A 24,810-nucleotide genomic window follows, 5' to 3' on the forward strand; every position below is an offset into this window, starting at 1 on the left:
CATACTCTCAAAATTCTTTATTTGTACACACTCTCACACGTTTCTGATAATTTGGCGCATGTGTGGTTGTTCACTTAAGGGAGGGTAGTGTACCGCACGTGAAGGATAGGAAGTGCAACCAGGACGCGTGGATCGTTAGTTCATCGGAAGTAGTAGTTTTCTTCACTGGTACATTAAATAAAGAGTTTAGTTTCATACTTACACAATTTAAAACGATTGTTATGGAGAGAATAAGAAAACCACTCCACTATATATATTAGTCGTATACACGAGTACTATATGGATGCAGCTTCATTGACTTAGTGCACCTGCCTTTGGGTTTATGACAGGTGGGCCCAAAATGTGGCTGGCCCACCTCTCATACAGCCAAAAGCAGGAGCAGTTAAGGCACCGGAGCTCAGTCCGTACTACAGTATATATATAAGCTGGAGCCTCAACACTTGTTTGGTAGGGTTTGCACTCTCCGCACTCTCGCTGCACTACATATATATAGACGCTGGAGGCTTAGCGTTCCTTTGCTAGGGTTTGCTATATTTATAGTCTCCTACCCTCTTCACCAGATCTAAACAAGATTGTGTTGGCCTCTTGTCTCTCTCCCCCCTCACAGCTTGTGAAGGAGGCGTCCGGATCCCGTCGCACCGGGAAGGGGAGGAGGTGAATCGTTCACTCTATCGCCTTCGGCGAGGAAGGCAATCCACTGTCGGCTGCGCCATTCTCTTTCACCCAGGGCCTGTGCGGGAGGGCCACCGACCCCTTCTTCCTTGCTGCCGTACATAGTGTGGGCAGATCTGGCCTCCCGCTGCATGCCTTGCCACATCCCGACGACCCTAAGATATAAGTTTCTTTGAAACCATCATTGCTCTAGCTGCATGCAGATCTTTTTCGATTCTGTAGTCGAATCTAGGTCTTGGTTCAAAGAGGAAAGAAGGGTGCGGTGGGGTGGAGCATGAATCTAGGATGTGGTTCAATGAGGAAAGGATGGAGGGAAAGTAGTATAGACTGGCTATCCAGCCGCTTTGTTGGTCGAAAAGGGGAAAAGGGGGTAACCCAGTACACACATCTGTAAGGAACCGATCTTTTTGTTGAAAAGGGAAAGAAACTGGGGGTCGGGTAGTTTGTGCAGGACTAGATTTGCTGCCCTCACATAGGAAAAAGGTTCAAAGAGAACAAATATGGGACCAACGCAGAGATGTTACTTAGCTACATAATCTGCATCACCCATTTATACGTGTGGACGCACATGGTGCTGGCATGTCCCATGTCCCATACAACTATTTTGCTATTGCTAATCCAAGAATGCTGCCGGAAAATTGAAGCAATGCCACTGTTAAAAGTAAATTACATTTTTAACGAATGTTGTTTTAAGAGAATGTTTCTGTTAATATGAATCAATGCAACCGTTTTAGAAATGCTACTATCCTACTTTGTTTTCCATGAAGATAAGTTAGATGCTTCTTTTTGTCGCCGTTTGTCTCATCCTCCTTTATCGGCAAGTAGTTGTTTCCTTTTTTGCCTCTGTTAAAACAGGGTTATCTATTCAACTTGTTGCTATTGCGACATTTTGCTTCGCTACGCAAAACACTTATGTTTTAAGAGTGTTTTGTGCAGTTTGACTTGAATGTCACACCAGTGACTTTGCTTAATTTTGGTGGAACTGCACAAAAGGATATCGAGATTTGTTTCTAGTCTTCCTCGCAAGTTGTTTCAAATCTTGGTCTCATCCACATGATGGTGCAATGTGTTTTGAGATGTTGTGCTACTTGTTTTGGATAAATGTTGAATTGAAGCTATTGAACTGCTGTCTTTTACCATTAAGTGAGTAAAAATTGTTCCAACCCAGACATGATACTTGTTACTTTCTTACACAAAACTCTGCATCACCCCCGTTATAAGTAGATGCAAGCACATGGTGTTGTTGCACCCACTCTCCCCTGGAATTGTTTATGCTTTTTGTTAATCTAATGCCACTGGTAAAATTAAGCAATGCCACTTCAGAATTAACTACTGGATCTTAGTTCAAAACTTCAACACTTGTTAGGGATTGGAGGAATTACCATTTTTGTGGCTGCATGTTTCATCCTCCTTTATTTGCCAGTAATTGATTCCTTTTTTGCCTTTGTTAAAACAGGGATATCTATTCAACTTGTTGCTATTGCGACATTTTTCTTCGCTACGCGAAACACTTATGTTTTAAGAGTGTTTTGTGTAGTTCAACTTGAATGTCACACCGGCGACTTTGCTTAATTTTGGTGGAACTGACACAAAACAAGACAGATTTTCATATATGTGTTGGGATTTCATTCAAATCCTCCTCTCGAGCTGTTTCAAATCTTGGTCAAGAAAGGTAAGTACCGACTTTCATCCACATGATGGTGCAGTGTGCTTTGAGATGTTGTGCTACTTGTATTGGTATTGTTTTGGATAAATGTTGAACTGAAGCTATTGAACTGCTATATTTTACCACTTAAGTGAGCAAAACTTGTTCCAACCCAGACATGATGCTTGTTTCTTTGGTACAACAAAACTCTGCATCACCCCCTTTATAAGTAGATGGAAGCACATGGTGTTGTTGCACCCAGTCTCCCGTGGAACTGTTTATGCTTTTTGTTAATCTAGTGCCACTGGTAAAATTAAGAAATGCCACTCTTAGAATTAACTACTGAATCTTAGTTCAAAACTGCAACACTTGTTAGGGATTGTCGGAATTACCATTTTTGTGGCCGCATGTTTCATCCTCCTTTATTTACCAGTAATTGACTCCTTTTTTGCCTCTGTTAAAATAGGGATATCTATTCAACTTGTTGCTATTGTGACATTTTGCTTCGCTACGCGATACACTTATGTTTTAAGAGTGTTTTGTGCAGTTCAACTTGAATGTCACACCGGTGACTTTGCTTAATTTTGGTGGAACTGCACAAAAGGAGATCGAGATTTCATATATGTGTTGGGATTTCTTTCAAGTCCTCCTCACGAGCTGTTTCAAATCATGGTCAAGAAAGGTTAGTACCGACTTTCATCCACATGATGCTGCAGTGTGCTTTGAGATGTTGTGCTAGTTGCATTGGTACTGTTTTCGATAAATGTTGAATTGAAGCTATTGAACTGCTGTCTTTTACCATTAAGTGAGCAAAAATTGTTCCAACCCAGACATGATGATTGTTTCTTTGTTACAACAAAACTCTGCATCACCCCCTTTATAAGTAGATGGAAGCACATGTTCTTGTTGCGCCCACTCTCCCCTGGAACTGTTTATGCTTTTTGTTAATCTAATGCCGCTGGTAAAATTAAGCAATGCCACTCTCAGAATTAATTAACTACTGAATCTTAGTTCAAAACTGCAACACTTGTTAGGGATTGGCGGGATTACCATTTTTGTGGCCGCATGTTTCATCCTCCTTTATTGGCCAGTAATTGATTCCTTTTTTGCCTCTGTTAAAATGAATCAGTCGCATTGTTTTAGGAATGGTACTATCCTGCTTTGTAGTTCTTTCTACATGTTTAACCAAGGTATTGTTAAGATAATGTCTCTGTTAAAATGAATCAGTCGCATTGTTTTAGGAATGGTACTTTTCTGCTTTGTCGTTCTTTATACATGTTGAAACAAGCCATTGTTAAGATAATGTCTCAGTCAATATGAATGAATCACACTGATGGAGAATTGCTAACTCTCCTGCTTTGTTTCCCATTAAGATAAGGTAGATCAATAGATGTTTTTCTTCTGGGAGTACAAGTCATCAACCGTTATTTCTCAGTAATTGTTTCCCTTATACCTATTGTTGCTTACAGGGATATCAAATTAAAGCTTGGTTTTATTCCACTTTTATTTTAGTTGAACTACACAAAAGGAGCCAATGTGTGCAAGGCAAACTGCTGCATTACTGGGTCTAGTTGGTCGTACCACTTTGCAGAAAGAAGCAGCCGCTATTTGTGCTACATTACAGAAGGAATGATCGAGAAGCTTTATAGAGTATTAGTAGACGCTAGTGACATGACTAGTCTGCAGAGAGCATAGGCAACTCTACAACACGTGGAGTGCACTGGCAAAAAGTGCCCACACAAGTACAAGAAGTCATGACAGGACTCCAAGTCTGTCAATGTCATTCTAAGCAACAATGATAGGGTATCTGGGTATGGTAATCTATTTACCATACTTTCAGTTTGTTAGTCCACCGATTGGTGGGTTGACACTGGGGCCAATATTCATGTGTGTGCTGAAGTGTCTTTGTTTTTTTCAGCATATAAACACGAAATCCACAGGGATGCTCAACTTGATTTTAGTGGAACTGCATAAAATGTTGAGATGGTTTGTGTCCTCCATAATACTTCATCATGCACAATACATTGAATGGTTTTCTAATCATTCGTCATCACCTTGAGCCACCGGACTATCAGCTGACAAACTGATGAAAAACCTTGCCCGTTCCACGATCATAGGCATTATATATTTTGAATGGGAAAAGCTTGTCTAAGTTTAATCATGTTAGCAAGAAGACATTAGTTTAATATATTGGAATTGGAAAACCTTGTCAAATTTTGCTCATTGATGTTAGCCAGAAGAGATGCATTTGATATTTTTGAGTGGGACGCCCTTTGCTGTGAGCAGCGCCGATCGTTTTTTCCTATTCTTGTGTTCAGTTTGGAAGTAAATAGTTACTCTGATGAGATGCATAGTCACATGAATGTTGACTTATGTAAGGTATTTTAAGAGTTTGTTCTGAATATTGTCTATGTAATGCCATGCCTTGTGTTTTGATTGCAAAGTTGAGCTTGGAATGTTGCGCATGCGGCATCATGAGCTATTCACCGTGCCTCCTGAGAATAATGCTTCGTATTGTTTTGCATGTTTATCTAATGCTAGTGACTTGTTTGTTAAGAAGATCATCCTCTTCTGTTGTTTCCGGGCTTAAGAAGTTCATCGTCTTATGTTTCATTCATAGCCTATACGACAAGTCGGGTAGGTTAGACGTGAAACCATATGATCTTCCGACGAACTCATCATCTTAGGCCGTGATTGGATCGTCATTTTCCAACCAAAACCGCTTGTAAAACTGACGCTTGTAAATAAAAGCAGATGATCTCGGGCGAAGCGCTTGGTTGGTTGATTTTGACTAGTAAAATGTACACTGGCCTCTCAAATTACACGCATAACCCGCCGGTTTTACTTACAGACCTCGGGCCATCGGTTTCATTACGCCTGTATTTTACACGTTGTTGCCGGTGACGAGTAAATTACACTTGTATCTTAATACACGTGTGAAATAAACCAGAGCTCCCAAGCACGGCCTTACCTTTTCATGACGTCTCAGTCTCTCGAAGGTGCTCATAAGTGTCCGATGATCCTGGCTTCCTGAATGAGCCCATCCATAGGGCCCATGAGGCCCTCTCCATCATCCTTCGAGTTGTTGCGCTCTCCGTGGCGCCGAGCATTGTCAACATGGTCAACGAACATGAGGATTCAGGAGATGACTTTATTTTGATTGGATGACAGTAGGGACCCACTAGGGCCATAGCCGTACGCACGCAAGTGCCTCCTTATTATGTGCAACTATTTTTTTCCTCCTGGTTTCCTGACATCACGGTCCCACACCATTGTCAACCTATGTAGTCAATATAAACGAGAGAATTGCACAAGGAGCGCCCGACAGCTGGGACCAAGCAGCTCGAGTAGTATTTGTGTTTTTGAGGCATGAGCACTGCAGAGTTTTTCTTGAGCGATGTTTTCGTTGTTGTTCAGAGGAGAGCAGGATATTAACTGGGCGGGCTGTGGCCCATCTAGCCCAAGCCAGATATCCAGCCCAGATATTAATTTTTTTCAAGATGAAAATGGCTAGCCTAGTTATACTTTTTTTAAGGAATACTCAGGCAAGGTCAACTTGTTATTCTCTGCCCCGCTAGGTTGCAAATCTTTCCTAGGAGGATGCATTAGGCTTAACAGGAAAATGGGCTTTAAGAAATAATAAATGGGATATAATTATAAAAACTAGGCAGTAACTATAAAAAAATGCACCAAACACGTAATTAGTTTATAAAAATATTATTTTTGGATTTTGAAAATTTTCATTTTTAATTGTTGCGCGCGCAATATTTCATTGGATTTTTATGTAATACAAATTTGTATTTAATTTGACTAGAAATTTCGGGATAAAATTATTTCGGATCCATCAAAATGTGGGAAATTTTATTGAATTCTGTTTTCCATGGTTGGTTGAAATTATTAATCCTTGTCCTAGCTAGAAAATGGGATGTACTTTTAACAAACTGTAAATGGGCTGTAGTAAATTCCATTAGAATTCAAAAATGGGCTGTACATTCTTACAAATTGCAAATGTACTATAAGTTCTCTGCCACACACTTGTGGGCCTACTAAGTTGACGTGTCCCCTTAAAAAAGAAGTTGACGCGTATGCAAGGCTTTGTCAACTTATAGTCAACACACGGTTCTAGCAGTAGTGGACATTGGATGTCTATCCAACGGATGTCGTGCGTCTTCTTCAATCTCGGATAATCTAGTTTCAACTGCCGAAAAAATGATCCCTCCCCCTAACATCTGGGGCGCACCGTTTAGGAGGCTGACCTGTGGGTCTACTAAGTTGACGCGTATCAAGGGCTTTGTCAACTTAGTCAATATAAATGATTCTAGCTGCAGTGACTGTGCGATGTCCATCCAAGGGCCGTCGTGCTTCTTCAACCTCTGGTCTTCTTTCTCTAGTCGCCCAAAGCAGCACTGGTCGTGCCGCCTGCTCCTGCCTCCTGTGGTCGGCTGTGCTGCTGCGGAGGCCTCTGCTACGTCTTGAGCTAGCGTTGGTTTTCCCCGAAGAGGAGAGGGTGATGTAGCAAGTGTAGCGTAAGTATTGCCCTCAGTTTTTGAGAACCAAGGTATCAATCCAGTAGGAGGCTCCTCCAAAGTCCCACGCGCCTACACAAACAAACTGAGAACTCGCAACCAACGCAATAAAGGGGTTGTCAATCCCTTCACGGCCACTTGCGAAAGTGAGATCTGATAGAGATAGTACGATAAGATAAAATATATTTTTGGTAATTTATGATATAGATGCAAGAAAGTAAAGATGCAAATAAAAGTAGATTGAAAGCAAATATGTAAGAGATAGACCCGGGGGCCATAGGTTTCACTAGAGGCTTCTCTCGAGAGCATAAGTATTACGGTGGGTGACAAATTACTATCGAGCAATTGATAGAAAAGCGAATAATTATGACGTTATCTAGGCATGATCATGTATATAGGCATCACATCCATAACAAGTAGACCGACTCCTGCCTGCATCTACTACTATTACTCCACACATCGACCGCTATGCAGCATGCATCTAGAGTATTAAGTTCATAAGAACAGAGCAACACATTAAGCAAGATGATATGATGTAGAGGGATAAACTCATGCAATATGATATAAACCCCATCTTGTTATCCTCGATGGCAACAATACAATACATGTCTTGCAACCCTTTCTGTCACTGGGTAAGAACACCGCAAGATTGAACCCAAAGCTAAGCACTTCTCCCATGGCAAGAAAGATCAATCTAGTAGACCAAACCAAACCGATAATTCGAAGAGACTTGCAAAGATAACTCAATCATACATAAAAGAACTCAGAGAAGATTCAATTAATATCCATAGATAAATCTGATCATAAACCCACAATTCATCGGATCTCGACAAACACACCGCAAAAAGAGATTACATCAAATAGATCTCCACAAGAGAGGGGGAGAACATTGTATTGAGATCCAAAAAGAGAGAATAAGCCATCTACCTAATAACTATGGACCCGTAGGTCTGTGGTAAACTACTCACAACTCATAGGAGGGGCAAGGATGTTGATGTAGAGGCCCTCCATGGTCGATTCCCCCTCCGGCAGAGTGCCGGCGAAGGCTCCAAGATGGGATCTTGCGGATACAGAAGGTTACAGTGGTGGAAATTGTGTTTCGTGGTGCCCCTGGATGTTTTCGGGGTCCGTAGGTATATATAGGAGGAAGAGGTACGTCAGTGGACGCCCGAGGGTCCCACGAGACAAGGGCGTGCCCTATAGGGGGGGGGGGCGCCCTCCTCTCTCGTGGAGGCTCCGGCTATTTCTTGACTTGTACTCCAAGCTCTCCGGATCTTGTTCATTCCAAAAATCACGTTCCCGAAGGTTTCATTCCATTTGGACTCCGTTTGATATTCCTTTTCTTCGAAATACTGAAATAGGCAAAAGAAACAGCAATATGGGCTGGGCCTCCGGTTAGTAGGTTAGTCCCAAAAATGATAATAATGTATAAAATAAAGCCCATAAACATCCAAAACAGATAATATAATAGCACAGAACAATCAAAAATTATAGATACATTGGAGACGTATCAAGCATCCCCAAGCTTAATTCCTGCTCGTCCTCGAGTAGGTAAATGATAAAAAGAGAATTTTTGATGTGGAATGCTACCTAGCATAATTCTCAATGTAATTTTCTTTATTGTGGCATGAATGTTCAGATCCAAATGATTCAAAATAAAAGTTCATATTGATAAAAGAAATATTAACACTTCAAGCATACTAATCAAAGTAAGCGTGTCTTCTCAAAATAACATGGCAAAAGAAAGTTCATCCCTACAAAATCATATAGTTAGGCTATGCTTCATTTTCTTCACACAAAGATGTTCCCAACTTCTATACCCCCGATGACAAGACAAGCAATTGTTTCATACTTAAATAATCTCAAACTTTTTCAACCTTCACCCAATACATGAGCGTGAGCCATGGATATAGCACTATGGGTGGAGTAGAATATGATGATGGGGATTGTGTGGAGAAGACAAAAAGGAGAAAGTCTCACATTGACGAGGATAATCAACGGGCTATGGAGATGCCCATTAATTGATGTCAACATGAGGAGTAGGGATTGCCATGCAACGGATGCACTAGGGCTATAAATGAATGCTCAACAAAAGAAAGCTAGTGGGTGTGCATCCAACTTGCTTGCTCACGAAGACCTAGGGCATTTGAGGAAGCCCATCGTAGGAATATACAAGCCAAGTTCTATAATGAAAAATTCCCACTAGTATGAAAAAGATAACTTATGAGACTCACTATATAAAAAACATGGTGCTACTTTGAAGGACAAAATATGAGACTCACTACATGAAGAACAAGGTGCTACTTTGAAGCACAAGTGTGGAAAAGAGATAGTAGCATTGCCCTTTTTATTTATTTTCTTCTTCTTTTTCTTTTTTTGGGCCTTTCTTTTTTTCTTTTGGCCTTTTTTTTCTTTGGGCAATGCTCTAAAAATGATGATCATCACACTTTTATTGATTACAACATAAAAATTACAACTCGAAACTAGAACAAGATATGACTCTATATGAATGCCTCTGGCGGTGTACCGGGATGGTGCAATGAATCAAGAGTGACATGTATGAAAAATAATGCATGGTGGCTTTGCCACAAATACGATGTCAACTACATGATCATGCGATGGCAATATGACAAAAGTAATGTATGTCATGATGATGATAAACGGAACGATGGAAAGTTGCATGGCAATATATCTCGGAATGGCTATGGAAATGCCATAATAGGTAGGTATGGTGGCTGTTTTGAGGAAGATATAAGGAGGTTTATGTGTGATAGAGCATATCGTATCACGGGGTTTGGATGCACCAGCGAAGTTTGCACCAATTCTCAAGGTGAGAAAGGGAAATGCATGGTACCGAAGAGGCTAGCAATGGTGGAAAGGTAAACGTGCGTATAATACATGGACTCAACATTAGTCAAAACAACTCATATACTTATTGCAAAAATTTAGAAGTCATCAAAAACCAAGTACTACGCGCATGCTCCTAGGGGGATAGATTGGTAGGAAAAGACCATCGCTCGTCCCCGACCGCCACTCATAAGGATGCACAAGCTAGGTACACTTCATGCTTCAAATTTGTTACATAACTTTAACCATACGTGCATGCTACGGGACTTGCTAACTTCAACACAAGCATTCTTTAAATTCATAATCACCCCACTAGCATGACTTTAATATCACTACCTCCACATCTCAAAACAATTATCCAGTATCAAATTGATCATAGCATCCAATTCACTTTCTATGATAGTTTTTATTATACCCAACTTGGATGCTCATCATTCTAGGACCAAATTATAACCATAGCAAATACCATGCTGTTCTAAAAGACTCTCAAAATAATATAAGTGAAGCATGAGAGACTAACAATTTCTTCAAAATTAATCCACCACCACGCTCTAAAAGATATAAGTGAAGCACTAGAGCAAAAACTATCAAGCTCAAAAGATATAAGTGAAGCACATAGAGTATTCTAGCAAATTCTAATCAAAAAGGCTTCTCCCAAAAGGTGTGTTACAGAAAGGATGATTTTGGTAAACTAACAAGCAAAGACCAATATAATACACGATGCTCCAAGCAAAACACATATTATGTGGTGAATAAAAATATAGCTCCAAGTAAAGTTACCAATGAACGAAGACGAAAGAGGGGATGCCTTCCCGGGGCATCCCCCGACCTTAGGATTTTGGCTATTCTTGAATATCTTGGGGTGCCTTGGGCATCCCCAATATTAGGCTCTTGCCACTCTTTATTCCATAGTCCATAAAAGCTTTACCCAAAACTTGAAAACTTCACAACACAAAACTCAACAGGAAATCTTATAAGCTCCGTTAGTGAAAGAAAAAAAAACCACCACATAAGGTACTACAATGAACTCATTATTTATTTATTTTGGTGTTAAACCTACTGTATTCCAACTTCCTTATGGTTCATAGACTGAATTACTAGCCATAGATGCATTGAAATAAGCAAACAACACACGAAAAACAGAATCTGTCAAAAACAGAACATTCTGTAGCAATCTGTAACTAACGCAAACTTCTGGAACTCTAAAAATCCTAAAAAAATAGGAAGTACTGGAAAATTTGTTTATTGATCAGCAGAAAAAAGAATCAATGAAAAAGCACGTTTCTGTGATTTATTGATTTTTTCCTCGCGAGCGCAAAGTTTCTGTTTTTCAGCAGAATCAAATCAACCATCATCGTAGTTTATCCTATAGGTTCTACTTGGCACAAACACTAAACAAAAGATAAAAACACATATAAACAGAAATTAGAAACAAAATTTAACACTAAACAGGAACAAAAACAAAAAACATAAAGAAAATTGGGTTGCCTCCCAACTAGAGCTATCGTTTAACGCCCCTAGCTAGGCATAAAAGCGAAGATAGATCTAAGTAGTGCCATCTTTGGCACTTAATTCATAAGTAGCACACATGATTAGATTCATAAGGTAATTTGATTTTATTTCTTTTAAAGTGCTCCATGCCTTTATTTAAGGGAAATTGGAATCTAATGTTCCCTTCTTTCATATCGATAATCGCACCAATCATTCTAAGGAAAGGTCTACCAAGAATAATAGGGCAAGAAAAATTGCAATCTATATCAAGAACGATAAAATCTACAGGCATCAAATTTCTATTTGCAACAATAAGAACATCATTGATCCTTCCCATAGGCTTTTTAATGGTGGAATCCGCAAGGTGCAAATTTAAAGAGCAATCATCAAGATCATGGAAATCTAGAATATCACATAAAGTTTTCGGAATTGTGGAAACACTAGCACCCAAATCACACAAAGCAAAACACTCAAAATCTTTAATTCTAATCTTTATAGTAGGTTCCCACTCATCATTAAGTTTTCTAGGTATAGAAACTTCCAAATTAAGTTTTTCATCATAAGATTGCATCAAGGCATCAACAATATATTTGGTAAAAGCTTTGTTTTGACTATAAGCATGAGGAGAATTAACAACGGATTGCAACAAGGAAATACAACCTTTTAAAGAGCAATTATAATAATCAAATTCCTTGAAATCCGAGATAGTAGGTTCAACATTATTAGAAGTTGAGGATTCTCCAATCTCTCTTTTACCAAATTTAGCATTAAGATCTAAAGACTCCGAATTCTTGGGACACCTTCTAGGCAAAGTTGATTCATCATCAGTCCCATAATCATCAAAATTCATATTGCAAAACATAGATCTAATAGGAGACGCATCAATAACTTTAAGATCCTCATCATTATTTTCGCGGAAACTAGAAGAACACGCTTTTATAAAGCTATCTTTCTTAGCACGCAATCTAGCGGTTCTTTCCTTGCACTCATCAATGGAAATTCTCATTACTTTGAGAGACTCATTGATATCATGATTAGGAGGAGAAGGTCTAAGTTTAAGAGAATCAACATCTAGCGAAAGTCTATCAACGTTCCTAGCCAAATCATCAACTTTGAGCAATTTTTCTTTAAGCAAAGCATTAAAATTCTTTTGATAAATCATAAATTCTTTCACACTATTCTCAAAATCAGAGGGCATCTTATTAAAATTACCATAAGAATTATTGTAGGAATTTCCATAATTATTAGAGGAATTACTAGGGAACGGTCTAGCATTAAAATTTCCTCTGTAAGCATTGTTTCCAAAACTATTCCTACCAACAAAATTCACATCCATAGATTCATTATTATTCCCAATCAAGGAAGACAAAGGCATATCATTAGGATCAAGAGGAGTATTTTTAGTAGCAAACATCTTCATAAGTTCATCCATATTTCCACTCAAAACATTGATTTCTTCTATAGGATGCACTTTTTTACTAGAAGATCTTTCGGTGTGCCATTGAGAATAATTAGCCATAATATTATCAAGAAGTTTTGTAGCATCTCCTAACGTGATTTCCATAAAGGTGCCTCCTGCGGCCGAATCTAAGAGATTTCTAGAAGCAAAGTTCAAACCGGCATAAAAAATTTGTATGATCATCCATAAATTCAAACCATGAGTAGGGAAATTGCGAAGCATCAATTTCATTCTTTCCCAAGATTGGGAAACATGCTCATGATCAAGTTGTTTAAAATACATAATATCGTTCCTAAGAGTGATGATCTTAGCGGGAGGAAAATACTTAGAGATAAAATCATCTTTGCATTTGTTCCAAGAATCAATACTATTTTTAGGCAAAGACGAAAACCAAACTTTAGCATGATCTCTAAGTGAAAATGGAAATAACTTCAATTTGACAATATTGTTATCCGTATATTTCTTCTTTTGCATATCACACAAATCAACAAAATTGTTTAGATGAGTAGCAGCATCTTCACTAGGAAGGCCGGCGAATTGATCTTTCATAACAAGATTCAGCAAAGCAGCATTGATTTCACAAGACTCAACATCATTAAGAGGAGCAATCGGAGTACTAAGGAAATCATTATTATTGGTATTCAAGAAATCACACAATTTGGTATTATCTTGTGCCATGGCAACAAGTAATCCAACACACAAGCAAACAGAAAAAGGCAGGCGAAAAAGAGAGGAGGAGATTGGGAAAGAGAGGGCGAATAAAATGGCAAGGGTGAAGTGGGGGAGAGGAAAACGAGAGGCAAATAGCAAATAATGTAAATGCGAGGGAGATGACTTTGTGATGGGTACTTGGTATGACTTGAGCAAAGACCTCCCCGGCAACGGCGCCAGAAATCCTTCTTGCTACGTCTTGAGCTAGCGTTGGTTTTCCCCGAAGAGGAGAGGGTGATGCAGCAAGTGTAGCGTAAGTATTTCCCTCAGTTTTTGAGAACCAAGGTATCAATCCAGTAGGAGGCTCCTCAAAAGTTCCACACGCCTACACAAACAAACTGAGAACTCGCAACCAATGCAATAAAGGGGTTGTCAATCCCTTCACGGCCACTTGCGAAAGTGAGATCTGATAGAGATAGTATGATAAGATAAAATATATTTTTGGTAATTTATGATATAGATGCAAGAAAGTAAAGATGCAAATAAAAGTAGATTAAAGCAAATATGATAAGAGATAGACCCGGGGGCCATAAGTTTCACTAGAGGCTTCTCTCGAGAGCATAAGTATTACGGTGGGTGAACAAATTACTGTCGAGCAATTGATAGAAAAGCGAATAATTATGACGTTATCTAGGCATGATCATGTATATAGGCATCACATCCATAACAAGTAGACCGACTCCTGCCTGCATCTACTACTATTACTCCACACATCGACCGCTATGCAGCATGCATCTAGAGTATTAAGTTCATAAGAACAGAGCAACGCATTAAGCAAGATGATATGATGTAGAGGGATAAACTCATGCAATATGATATAAACCCCATCTTGTTATCCTCAATGACAACAATACAATACATGTCTTGCAACCCTTTCTGTCACTGGGTAAGAACACCGCAAGATTGAACCCAAAGCTAAGCACTTCTCCCATGGCAAGAAAGATCAATCTAGTAGGCCAAACCAAACCGATAATTCGAAGAGACTTGCAAAGATAACTCAATCATACATAAAAGAATTCAGAGAAGATTCAATTAATATCCATAGATAAATCTGATCATAAACCCACAATTCATCGGATCTCGACAAACACACCGCAAAAGAGATTACATCGAATAGATCTCCACAAGAGAGGGGGAGAACATTGTGTTGAGATCCAAAAAGAGAGAAGAAGCTATCTAGCTAATAACTATGGACCCGTAGGTCTGTGGTAAACTACTCACAACTCATAGGAGGGGTAAGGATGTTGATGTAGAGGCCCTCCATGGTTGATTCCCCCTCCGGCAGAGTGCCGGCGAAGGCTCCAAGATGGGATCTCGCGGATACAGAAGGTTACGGTGGTGGAAATTGTGTTTCCTGGTGCCCCTGGATGTTTTCGGGGTCCATAGGTATATATAGGAGGAAGAGGTATGTCAGTGGACGCCCAAGGGTCCCACGAGATAGGGGGGCGCGCCCTATAAGGGGGGGGGGGGCGCCCTCCTATCTCGTGGAGGCTCCGGCTGTTTCTTGACTTGTACTCCAAGCTCTCCGGATCTTGTTCGTTCCAAAAATCACGTTCCCGAGGGTTTCATTCCGTTTGGACTCCGTTTGATATTCCTTTTCTTCGAAATACTGAAATAGGCAAAAAAACAACATTATGGGCCGGGCCTCCGGTTAGTAGGTTAGTCCCAAAAATGATAATAATGTATAAAATAAAGCCCATAAACATCCAAAACAGGTAATATAATAGCATTGAACAATAAAAAATTATAGATACGTTGGAGACGTATCAGCCTCACCGCCCCCTAATACTCCCACCGCTGGCCAGGCCATCCCTCCACTCACCCACACCCCATGTTATTCTGCGGCGACGATAGCCTCACACCGAAGCGGAACCAGTGAACCCTCGTACTCCTCTCTGCGTGGGCATCCACTGCCGCGTCTTCCCCGGCTCCGCGTCGTCCCCTTCCTAAGCCTCGCCGTCGTCCACCGCCCTGGTGCTCTAGGCACGGCGTGGTCAACGTGGTCAAGGAATGACTTCCATCGGACGTGGACTATACGTGGAGAGGCTGACAGCTGGGTCCACGGCCGCACATAAGGAAATGCCTCCTTATTACGTGTAAAATAATGATTCCTCCAGCTCACATCTGGGACCCACCGGAAGGGCCTCTGTATTTTGCAAAAAAAACATCCCCTCTGTTGAAAGGTCGGACCCACCAGCTATATCTTCGCACGCAAGGAAGTACCTCCTTATTACGCACAAAAAAAATGAATACCCCCTGCTAGCTGGGACCCAACATAGTGGGAGGCTGACTTGTGGGCCTACTAAGTTGACGGGGACGGAGGGCTCAACTTAGTCAATATGAACGATTCTAGCTCCATTGACCGTACGATATCCATCCAATGGCCGTAGTGCTTCTTCAACCTCTGGTCTTCTTGCTCCAGCCTCCCAAATCAGCGCCGGTCGTGCTGCCTACTCCTGCCTCCCGTGGCCGGCTGTGCTGCCGCGGAGGCCTCACCGCCCCTACTACTCCCACCGCTCGCCAGGCCATCCCTCCACTCACCCACACCCCCTGTTATTCTGCGGTGACGACAGCCTCACATTGAAGCCGAACTAGTGAACCCTCATACTCCTCTCCGCGTGGACATCCACTACCGCGTCTTCCTCGGCTCCACGTCGTCCCCTTCGTAGGTCTCGCCGTCGTCCACTGCCCTGGTGCTCTTAGTACGGCGTGTCAACATGGTCAAGGAACGACTTCCATCGGAAGAGCACTGTACGTGGAGAGGCTGACAGCTGGGTCCACGGCCGTAGCAAGGAAGTGCCTCCTTATACGCGGAAAATAATGATTCCTCCACCTGACAGCAGGGACCCACCGGACGGGCCACCGTATTTCGCGAAAAAATGTTTCCCCTAACTACTAGGACCCACCAGCAACATCTTTGCACGCAAGGAAGTGCGTCCATATTATAGACCAAAAAAACAATTCGCCCCCTGATTGCTGGGACCCACCAGCTACATCTTCGCATGTAAGGAAGTGCCTGACAGTCAGGACCCACCTGGTCGAAGCATACGTAGCATTGTCATTCTGGTCAGGAACATGTACGTACATAATGGTCGATGTAGATGCGCGCACGTGTCGTGGTAGAGGCGCACAGGTAGCATGTACACGTACGTATAGCAGCCAGGGTGCAAGAAAGAAAATACGGCCACACACGTACATACGGGCGGGGTCTCGAATGCCTACTCGCGCATACGTATGGCCAGGGCTCGTGTACATGGCTGGGTCGGAACGGAGAAACTGCATCATCGTTGTGTTCATGGGGAGCCAACCGGCTAGGTCGGAACGGAATGCGTCGTCGTGTTCATCGGGAGGGCTTGGACAGAACAACCGATGGAAATGAGGCCTGGTGTACCGCAGAACAGAGGAAACGACCTTGTGTTCGACCGACCATGGTCGAAATGGGATCCTGTTCAGCGGGAGGGGTCCGGTGTACCGCAAAACATAGAGAATGAACTTCTGTTGGACCTCCCACGGTCGAAACGGGGTCCTGTTGATCAGGAGGGGTGTGGCATACCACAAAACGGAGGAAACGGACTTGTGTTGGAGCGCTTTGGTCGAAACGGGGGTCGTGTTCATCGAGAGGGGTGTGGTGTACCGTAAAATGGGACTCCACGGGATACTGTTCATCTCCACCATCGACCTCCTCCAGCCTCCACGGGCTACTATTCATCCACCATCGACCTCCTCCAGCCTCCACCTGCGACTGTTCATCCACAGGCTCGTGTTCTTCCAGCCTCCACCGCGGGCTTCTCCAGCGGCTACTGTTCAACCAGCCCTCTCCACGAGGTCATGTTCAACCACCCCTCCACAGACGACTATTCATCCAGCCCTCCACCGGCTACTGTTCAACCAGACCTCCACCGGCTACTGTTCAACCTTCCCTCCACAGGGTCCTATTCATCCAGCCCTACACGGGGTCCTGTTCATGCACGCCCAACCTGCTCGATCAATCGGGGTCCTATTCATCCAGCGGCAACACCACGGGGTCCTGTTCATCCAACCCCCACCGGGAACTGTTCATCCGAACGCCCCCAACAACACTCACTATTCATCCAGAGGCAGCATCAATCGGCTTCAGCTAGTAGCAGTAGCGAAGGAATCGCTCGATCAGGTTCAGTTAATAGCCATCGATCGATCGCTCGGGCTCAGTAACGCGTAGCCCGCAACGCAATCGCTCGGATTCAGTAGGTGAACGCCTCGCTCGGGTTCAGTTAGAGCCCAACGCCTTGCACCCATGCGCGTGTGTGTATGAGAGAAACGCGCAAACCTCCGTGCATCGCTCGGCCCCGACCACCCACCGTAATCGGGAACATCCTGATATTTTCCTCGCCCTCGCTTCTACCATGGTTTTTTACGTCATGGACGGCCCAAAGAATGTCATGTAGCTGTGTCTCCGGCCCGCCCAGGACGAAAAGCCCATTTTCTGTCCTGATTTTTTTCTCATAGAAGTAGGAGCCCACCACATCTATGATGATACCGGGTTTTGTCACAATTATCATCATAGAAGTGTCATAAGTATGACAGATTTTTTTTGTTCGGCCCAAAATGTCGCGGATGTGTCTTTTTTTTGTAGTGCTTGGATGAGTTTCATAATTTCATTATTAAACAAGAAAACTTAAATGCTTATGTTGGTAGACGATTGAAACGTAATGCTTATATGGTTGAACACTTGAGTGATTATATGTCTAGAGTTAAAGACGATCTTAAGCTTATTAGTAAACATGCTTCCATGGTTACCACTCAAGTAGAACAAGTACTTAAACAACAAGATGATTTGCTCAGTGTGTTAAATAATAAGAATAATGATAGTGTTGTTAGAGTTATATTAGACGTGGTAGAATGACCCAGGAATCTTTTTATCCCAAGGGCCATCCTAAAGGAGTTGAGCAAGATTCTCAGAGAACTAATACTGATGCACCTAGTCCTACTAAGAAAAAGGAAAAGAAAAATGATAGGACTTTGCATGCTTCTAGTGAACCTGTTATTGACACACCTGAGAATCCCAATGATATTTCTATTTCTGATGCTGAAAGACAATCTGGTAATGAACATGAACCTAGTGATAATGTTAATGATGATGTTCATGTTGATGCTCAACCTAGTAATGATAATGATGTAGAGATTGAACCCATTGTTGATCTTGATAACCCAGAATCAAAGAATCAATGTTATGATAAGAGAGACTTTTTTTGCTAGGAAGCACGGTAAAGAAAGAGAACCATGGGTTCAGAAACCGATGCCTTTTCCTCCTAAGCCATCCAGGAAAAAGGATGATGAGGATTTTGAGCGCTTTGCTGAAATGATTAGACCTATCTTTTTGCGTATGCGTTTGACTGATATGCTTAAAATGAATCCCTATGCTAAGTATATGAAAGACATTGTTACAAATAAAAGAAAGATACCGGAAGCTAAAATTTCCACCATGCTTGCTAATTATACTTTTTTAAGGGCGGAATACTAAAGAAACTAGGAGATCCAGGAGTACCAACTATACTATGCTCCATTAAAAGAAACTATGTTAAAACTACTTTATGTGATCTTGGAGCCGGTGTTAGTGTTATGCCTTTCTCTTTGTATCATAGACTTGATTTGAATAGGTTGACACCTACTGAAATCTCTTTGCAAATGGCCAATAAATCAATAGCTATACCCATCGATATTTGTGAGGATGTGCCTGTTGTGGTTGCAAACGTTACTATTTTAACGGACTTTGTTATTCTTGATATCCCCGAGGACGACAATATGTCGATCATCCTTGGTAGACCTTTTATGAATACTGCAGGGCTGTTATTGATTACAGCAAAGGCAATGTCACTTTTCATGTTAATGGTAATGAGCATATGGTACACTTTCCGAAGAAACAACCTCAAGTTCATAGTATCAATTCTATTGGAAAAATTTCAACTATTACTATTGGAGGTTTTGAATTCCCTCTTCCTACTATCAAAAAGAAATATGATATTCTTATTGTTCAGGACATGCATATCCCCATTGAGGTAACCTAGTGTTATTCGAAAATTCTCCGGTTTCATGTTATTCGTAAGAGGTTTGTTAACAAGACTTGATCAACCATGTTAGTGGATTCCTTTTGATGAGCATGAGATGGATGAAGTTAGAAGGCACAACTCTCTATACCCTCCTTTTACTTTCTATTATTTAGTTTAAATAAAGCAAAAAATAGTTTTTTTTTCTGTTTTCTGAATTATCCGTGAAATAAAAAATACCCCGAAAATAAAAGTTCTCCAAATGCCCTGAGAATTGAGTATGATTTTTTGTAGAATATTTGAGAATTTCTGGCACTTAGAACACACCAGGGGGACCCACCATTTGGTCACGAGGGTGGAGGGCGCACCCCCTGCCTCGTGGGCCCCATGTGCCCCCTCCCCTTATTCTAGTACCCAAACACTTCGTCTTCCTCCAGAAAAAATCATCCTGTAGCTCAAACCCGTGTTCTTGCTCATTTTGCTACCATTTTCAATCTCCTTGCTCAAAGCTCCATTCACAAAGTTGCTTTGGAGGATTGTTCTTTGGTATGTAACTCCTCCAATGGTCCAATTAGTTTTTGTTGTAGTGCTTTATTCATTGCAAATTTTTGCTGCTAAGGTGACCCTGTTCTTGAGCTTGCATGTCAAATTTATATGGTCCAAAGTAGTTTTAATGCATGATATAGCCTCTAGGCACTTGTGGGAGTAGTTGCTATCAATCTTGTTGAGTTTGGTTCACTTTTATTTTGAGTCACTAAAAATTTCAGAAATTTTTCGAAGGAAGAAAAATGTTTAGGAAAATGTACCAAGGTGGTTCTTCAAGGAAGCAAGCACCAAGGCTCGTGATACGTGAGCCGGACCTTGAACCATGAAGAGAAGCTCTACTGCGGCCTTACGAATGGCCGTCGGATGAATTTATGATCCAAGCTGGCTTCAAGGATGAATTTGATGAGTATGTGTGTAATGCTGATCTTGAGGACTTCGTATTAGATAAGTGCCGCCAATACTATCACCTCAATGATTCCTTTATGCGGAGGTTTAACTTTTCATCTAAGTGCAACACTCACACTCTTCTATTTGACCTCTATGATAAATCATATACCATGGACCTTGAAGATTGTAACACTGCTTGCAAAATCCCACAGTGGGGCATCTTTAGTGAACCTCACAAATCTGAATATAATGATTTCCTTGCTAGCATCACTGTGGGAGAAACTAGAAATATTGCACAAGCTACCATAGGGAGCATGCATGTTCCTACCATACATTACTTTGCTCTCTTTATAGGTAGATGCATTAACCACATGTGTGTCCCAGATCTTAGTGTCCTCAAGAGTGCGGTATTAGGTGATAAACGATATAATTTGGGGGCCATTGTTGCACGGAGGTTACATATTAATGCTAAAGATGGAGATTTATTTGGTGGAATTTATGCAACTTGTTTAGCTGATTATCTTGGTGTATCCATAAGTGAAAATGATATTGAGTTGCCACCTGCTTTTCTAGATTATAATGCTATGGTTCACCATCACTTTCTTGAAAGGAACGAACAGTCCCTCGAGTACTGACTAATCTTTGACAGATAGCATGATGTCCATGTTACTCTTCCTGCTCCTGCCTTCTTTAACTTTCAAGAAAACAAGAGACATTTTATAACCAGAGAGGAGGCAAATGAATATGAGAGGAAGACGGAGGCTGCTCGCCTCCATGTTGCCGCCCTTCAGGTAGTAGCTGCTTCATCTCAGTACAACCCCGACTACAAATTTGGATATCCGCTAGGCCAGCCGTGGCTTTAGACCAACTTAGGCCAAAAGCTTAATCTTGGGGGAGTACGTATTTCTCACCAACATTACATTCATGTTCACACACTCATTCTAGTTGTCGGTGTTCATACTTTTTCATTGTACTATCCATGCTAGTTTATTTTCTTTTCTTGCTTTCTTCTTGTGTGTTTAAAAAACTTAAAAAACAAAAAAAATAGTTATAGCTTTTAGCTAGTTTACTTTCCATGCTTGTAGTAGTAGTAATTAAACAAGAAAACCCAAAAAGATTTCTCGTTCTTCTTTTGCTTGTTGGGAGCTTTCCCGTGTAAATAGTTTTTCTCTTTCTTTGAAGTTCTTTTCTTTTCTTTGGTTGTCGAGAGGAGAAGACCACGATGAAAATGATAAGTGGCTCTCATGTGCATTATTGTTGATTTAACAAAGAGCCCATATTACCTTGTCTTCTCCTTTGAATTAAATGTTTACAAATTCCAGCTTAGTCCAATGCATGTGCACTATTATTATTATACACACCCTTTGGTCATGCAAGTGAAAGGCAATAATGATGATATATGAGAAATGATTGAGATGAGGAAAAGCTGGTATGAATTCGACCTATCTTATTTTTGTAAATATGATTAGTTCATCATTCTTGATTCAGCCTATTATGAATGAAACCTGTTTGCAATGACAATTAGAGATTGTAGTTACTCATGCCATGCTTAATTGGCTAGGAGTTTATAATGGTTTACCTTGCGTGCCAACATGCTATTAAAATGGTTATGATGTGGTATGATTGGGTGGTATCCTCCTTTGAATGATTTGAGTGGCTTGACTTGGCACATGTTCATGCATGTAGTTGAAACAAAATCAACATAGCCTCCACGATATTTATGTTCATGGTGATTTATATCCTACCCATCCTTGCACTCATTGTTGGTTAATCTTAATGCATGTTCATGACTGTTGTCGCTCTCTAGTTGGTCGCTTCCCAGTATCTTTCTAGCCTTCACCTGTACTAAGCGGGAATACTGCTTGTGCATCCACTTCCATAAAACCCAAAGTTATTCCATATGAGTCCACCATACCTACCTATATGCGTTTACCTGCCGTTCCAAGTAAATTTGCATGTGACAAACTCTAAACCTTCAAATGAAATTCTGTTTTGTATGCTCGAATAGCTCATGTATCAACTAGGGCTATCCATATCTTCCATGCTAGGTGGTTTATTCTCACGATGAGTGGACTCTGCTCATCATTCACTCGAAAATGGCCGGTAACTGCACTAATGCAGGATGCTGCTAACGCGACACTACGATCAGAGACCCTTCGAGAAACTGTGTGCAATGCAATAATCGCAAACGGTGGTGTCAGAGAACCGTTTAAAATGTGCAAAATGTTTGCAATGACGGCTGCATCAAACACGGTTCAGATTTTAGTTGCGTGTGCAATGTAGGGCGTATGGTTCAGTTCAATTATCTGTTTGTGATGAGGTGGAACAAAAGAAATGGGCAGCCAGATGAAGGCGTGTGTGATACACATCATACGGTTCACTCGGATGAACTGTTTGTGATTAGACAACACAAAAGAAACGGTTAGCCAGATCAAGGTGTGTGTGTGATATACAACATGCGTTTCACTCGGATGAACTGTTTGCGTTGAGACAAGAGAACAGAAATGGTTCAATATAACAAGATGTGTGTGATACACGGTGTCGTGGAATAGTCACGACAGATGTCCTAGTGTGAGTACTTAGTCATGGAGCCATCGCAACTAGGTTAGCTTAAAGGGGTTAAACCGGACTGAGGACATAGAGAGTTTATACTGGTTCGGCCCCTTGCGGTGAAGGTAAAGGCGTAATCCAGTTTGAGGTGGTATTGCTTATGTATCGATTACCACAGAGCAAATACGCTTGACCTAGCTTTCGATCTCTTATTTCTTGCCCTGAACCGCCACTGGGTCATCCCTTTATATACACAGGTTGACGCCCAATGGCTCATGGAGTCCCGGCCGGCTCATAGACAATGTGTCTGGCTCGGTGACTAAATATACTTGCCTTATAATATAAGTCATACACATATGGTGGTTTACCCCTATGGGCCTTAAGTCGCCCTTGGGCCTTGGGCTCTTGCTTCATGAACTACCATCTTCAATATCCTCATGGGCTTCGCTAGATGAACTGCCATAGGTATAACCCAGACCCTCCTGGGCGAGTCATACCTAATAGTTATGTCCCCAACATTAGGCCCCAGATTGATTTGAACTTGTTCATGCCAATCTTCAACACTTAGAAAAAATCCTTCCTTCTTCATTTGTGCGAGATCTCATAACCCGCCATGACGTCATCTCCTGTGATTGCGGTAACCTGCTGAAAGGACATGCGGCGCCCCCATGTGTGGTTTTGGTAATTGATGACATTCTCTATGGACTAATGGTTGCATTGAGTTATATTTGAAGGATTTGTCCACATGCATTTCTTGAAGTATGTGTGTTGGTTTCAAGGAGTTTATGAGTTGACCAAGGTGCTATTAAGGAATTATCCAAAAGATTGGTCATGTGAGTATTGAGCTTATTGCAAGCATGTCTTGAAGAAGAAGATTGGTGCTATTAAGGAATTATCCAAAGATTGGTCGTGTGAGTATTGGGCTTATTGCAAGCATGTCTTGAAGAAGAAGATTGTGTGATCATTCATGTTTACCTTCAAGACATCATCCAAATGAAGACAGTTGGAAAGAGTCAAGGTTGATAAAGACTAAGTATAGAGAGTGATTCAAGTTGATCATAACACAAAGCTTAGAAGATACACTGAGTGGGATCAAGTGATCTCACGGTTTGGTAAGCATTGCCCATTGCGCTTTGTGTACTAACCCATGGTCTTTGTGAGAGTTCTATGTGGGGTTAGGTTTGCTTCCATGGGCTTGCTTCAAGAGGAAGATCACTACAACCCATGGAGGATGACATCAAATCAAGGTTGTGTTGTGCAAGTTCAAGTGGAGCATCACAAAGAAATCATGCTTGTAGCTTGCCGTCCATTATGGTATCAATGGACATGTGAAGATGTGCCAAAGAGTGGCTCACCCATAGTAGAGTATGGGGGAGCAATCAACTAGTCTTCATCGAGCGAATGCAATCAAGAAAGGTGATCCAACTTGAGGGAGTCAAGATCGTCATCATCTAGCTCAAGTCGAATTCGTGCAAGGCAAAGGTTTGCCCTTGATAGGTTTTATATTTTACCGATCTCATGATGATGGTTTGGAGACCGGGTTATAGGATCGATAGCCGTACTATCAAGGGGGGCTCTTAAGTGAGTAGCTTGATCGTATCGTTCGTCGAGAGCTCAAACCATTGCATCCTTGCATCATCTTTCTTGATTCATATTTGTTTTGTCTTTTGAGATTTTAGAGCTTGTGGTTATCTCCGTGACAAACTCTAGTACTTAGAAAACGGATTTCACATGCTTCTTCTATTGCGTTTTCGGTGTTGGAGGTTTTACTGGTCTCATTCCAAGAAGGGTTCTCACCATTTTCTTATGGGCCTTTTATAATTTGCTTCTTATTGTTATTTATATCAGTATTGTGTTAGACCTTGTCGCTAGCTTTCCAACAAACTTGGTTTCATCGAATTCGGAGTCCGTTTGCAAAAGTTGTGGCAGTTTTGGTGTTCTGAAAAGGCTGCA

The sequence above is a fragment of the Triticum aestivum genome, chromosome 2B (genome assembly GCF_018294505.1).
Source record: "Triticum aestivum cultivar Chinese Spring chromosome 2B, IWGSC CS RefSeq v2.1, whole genome shotgun sequence".
NCBI classification, from domain to species: domain Eukaryota; kingdom Viridiplantae; phylum Streptophyta; class Magnoliopsida; order Poales; family Poaceae; genus Triticum; species Triticum aestivum.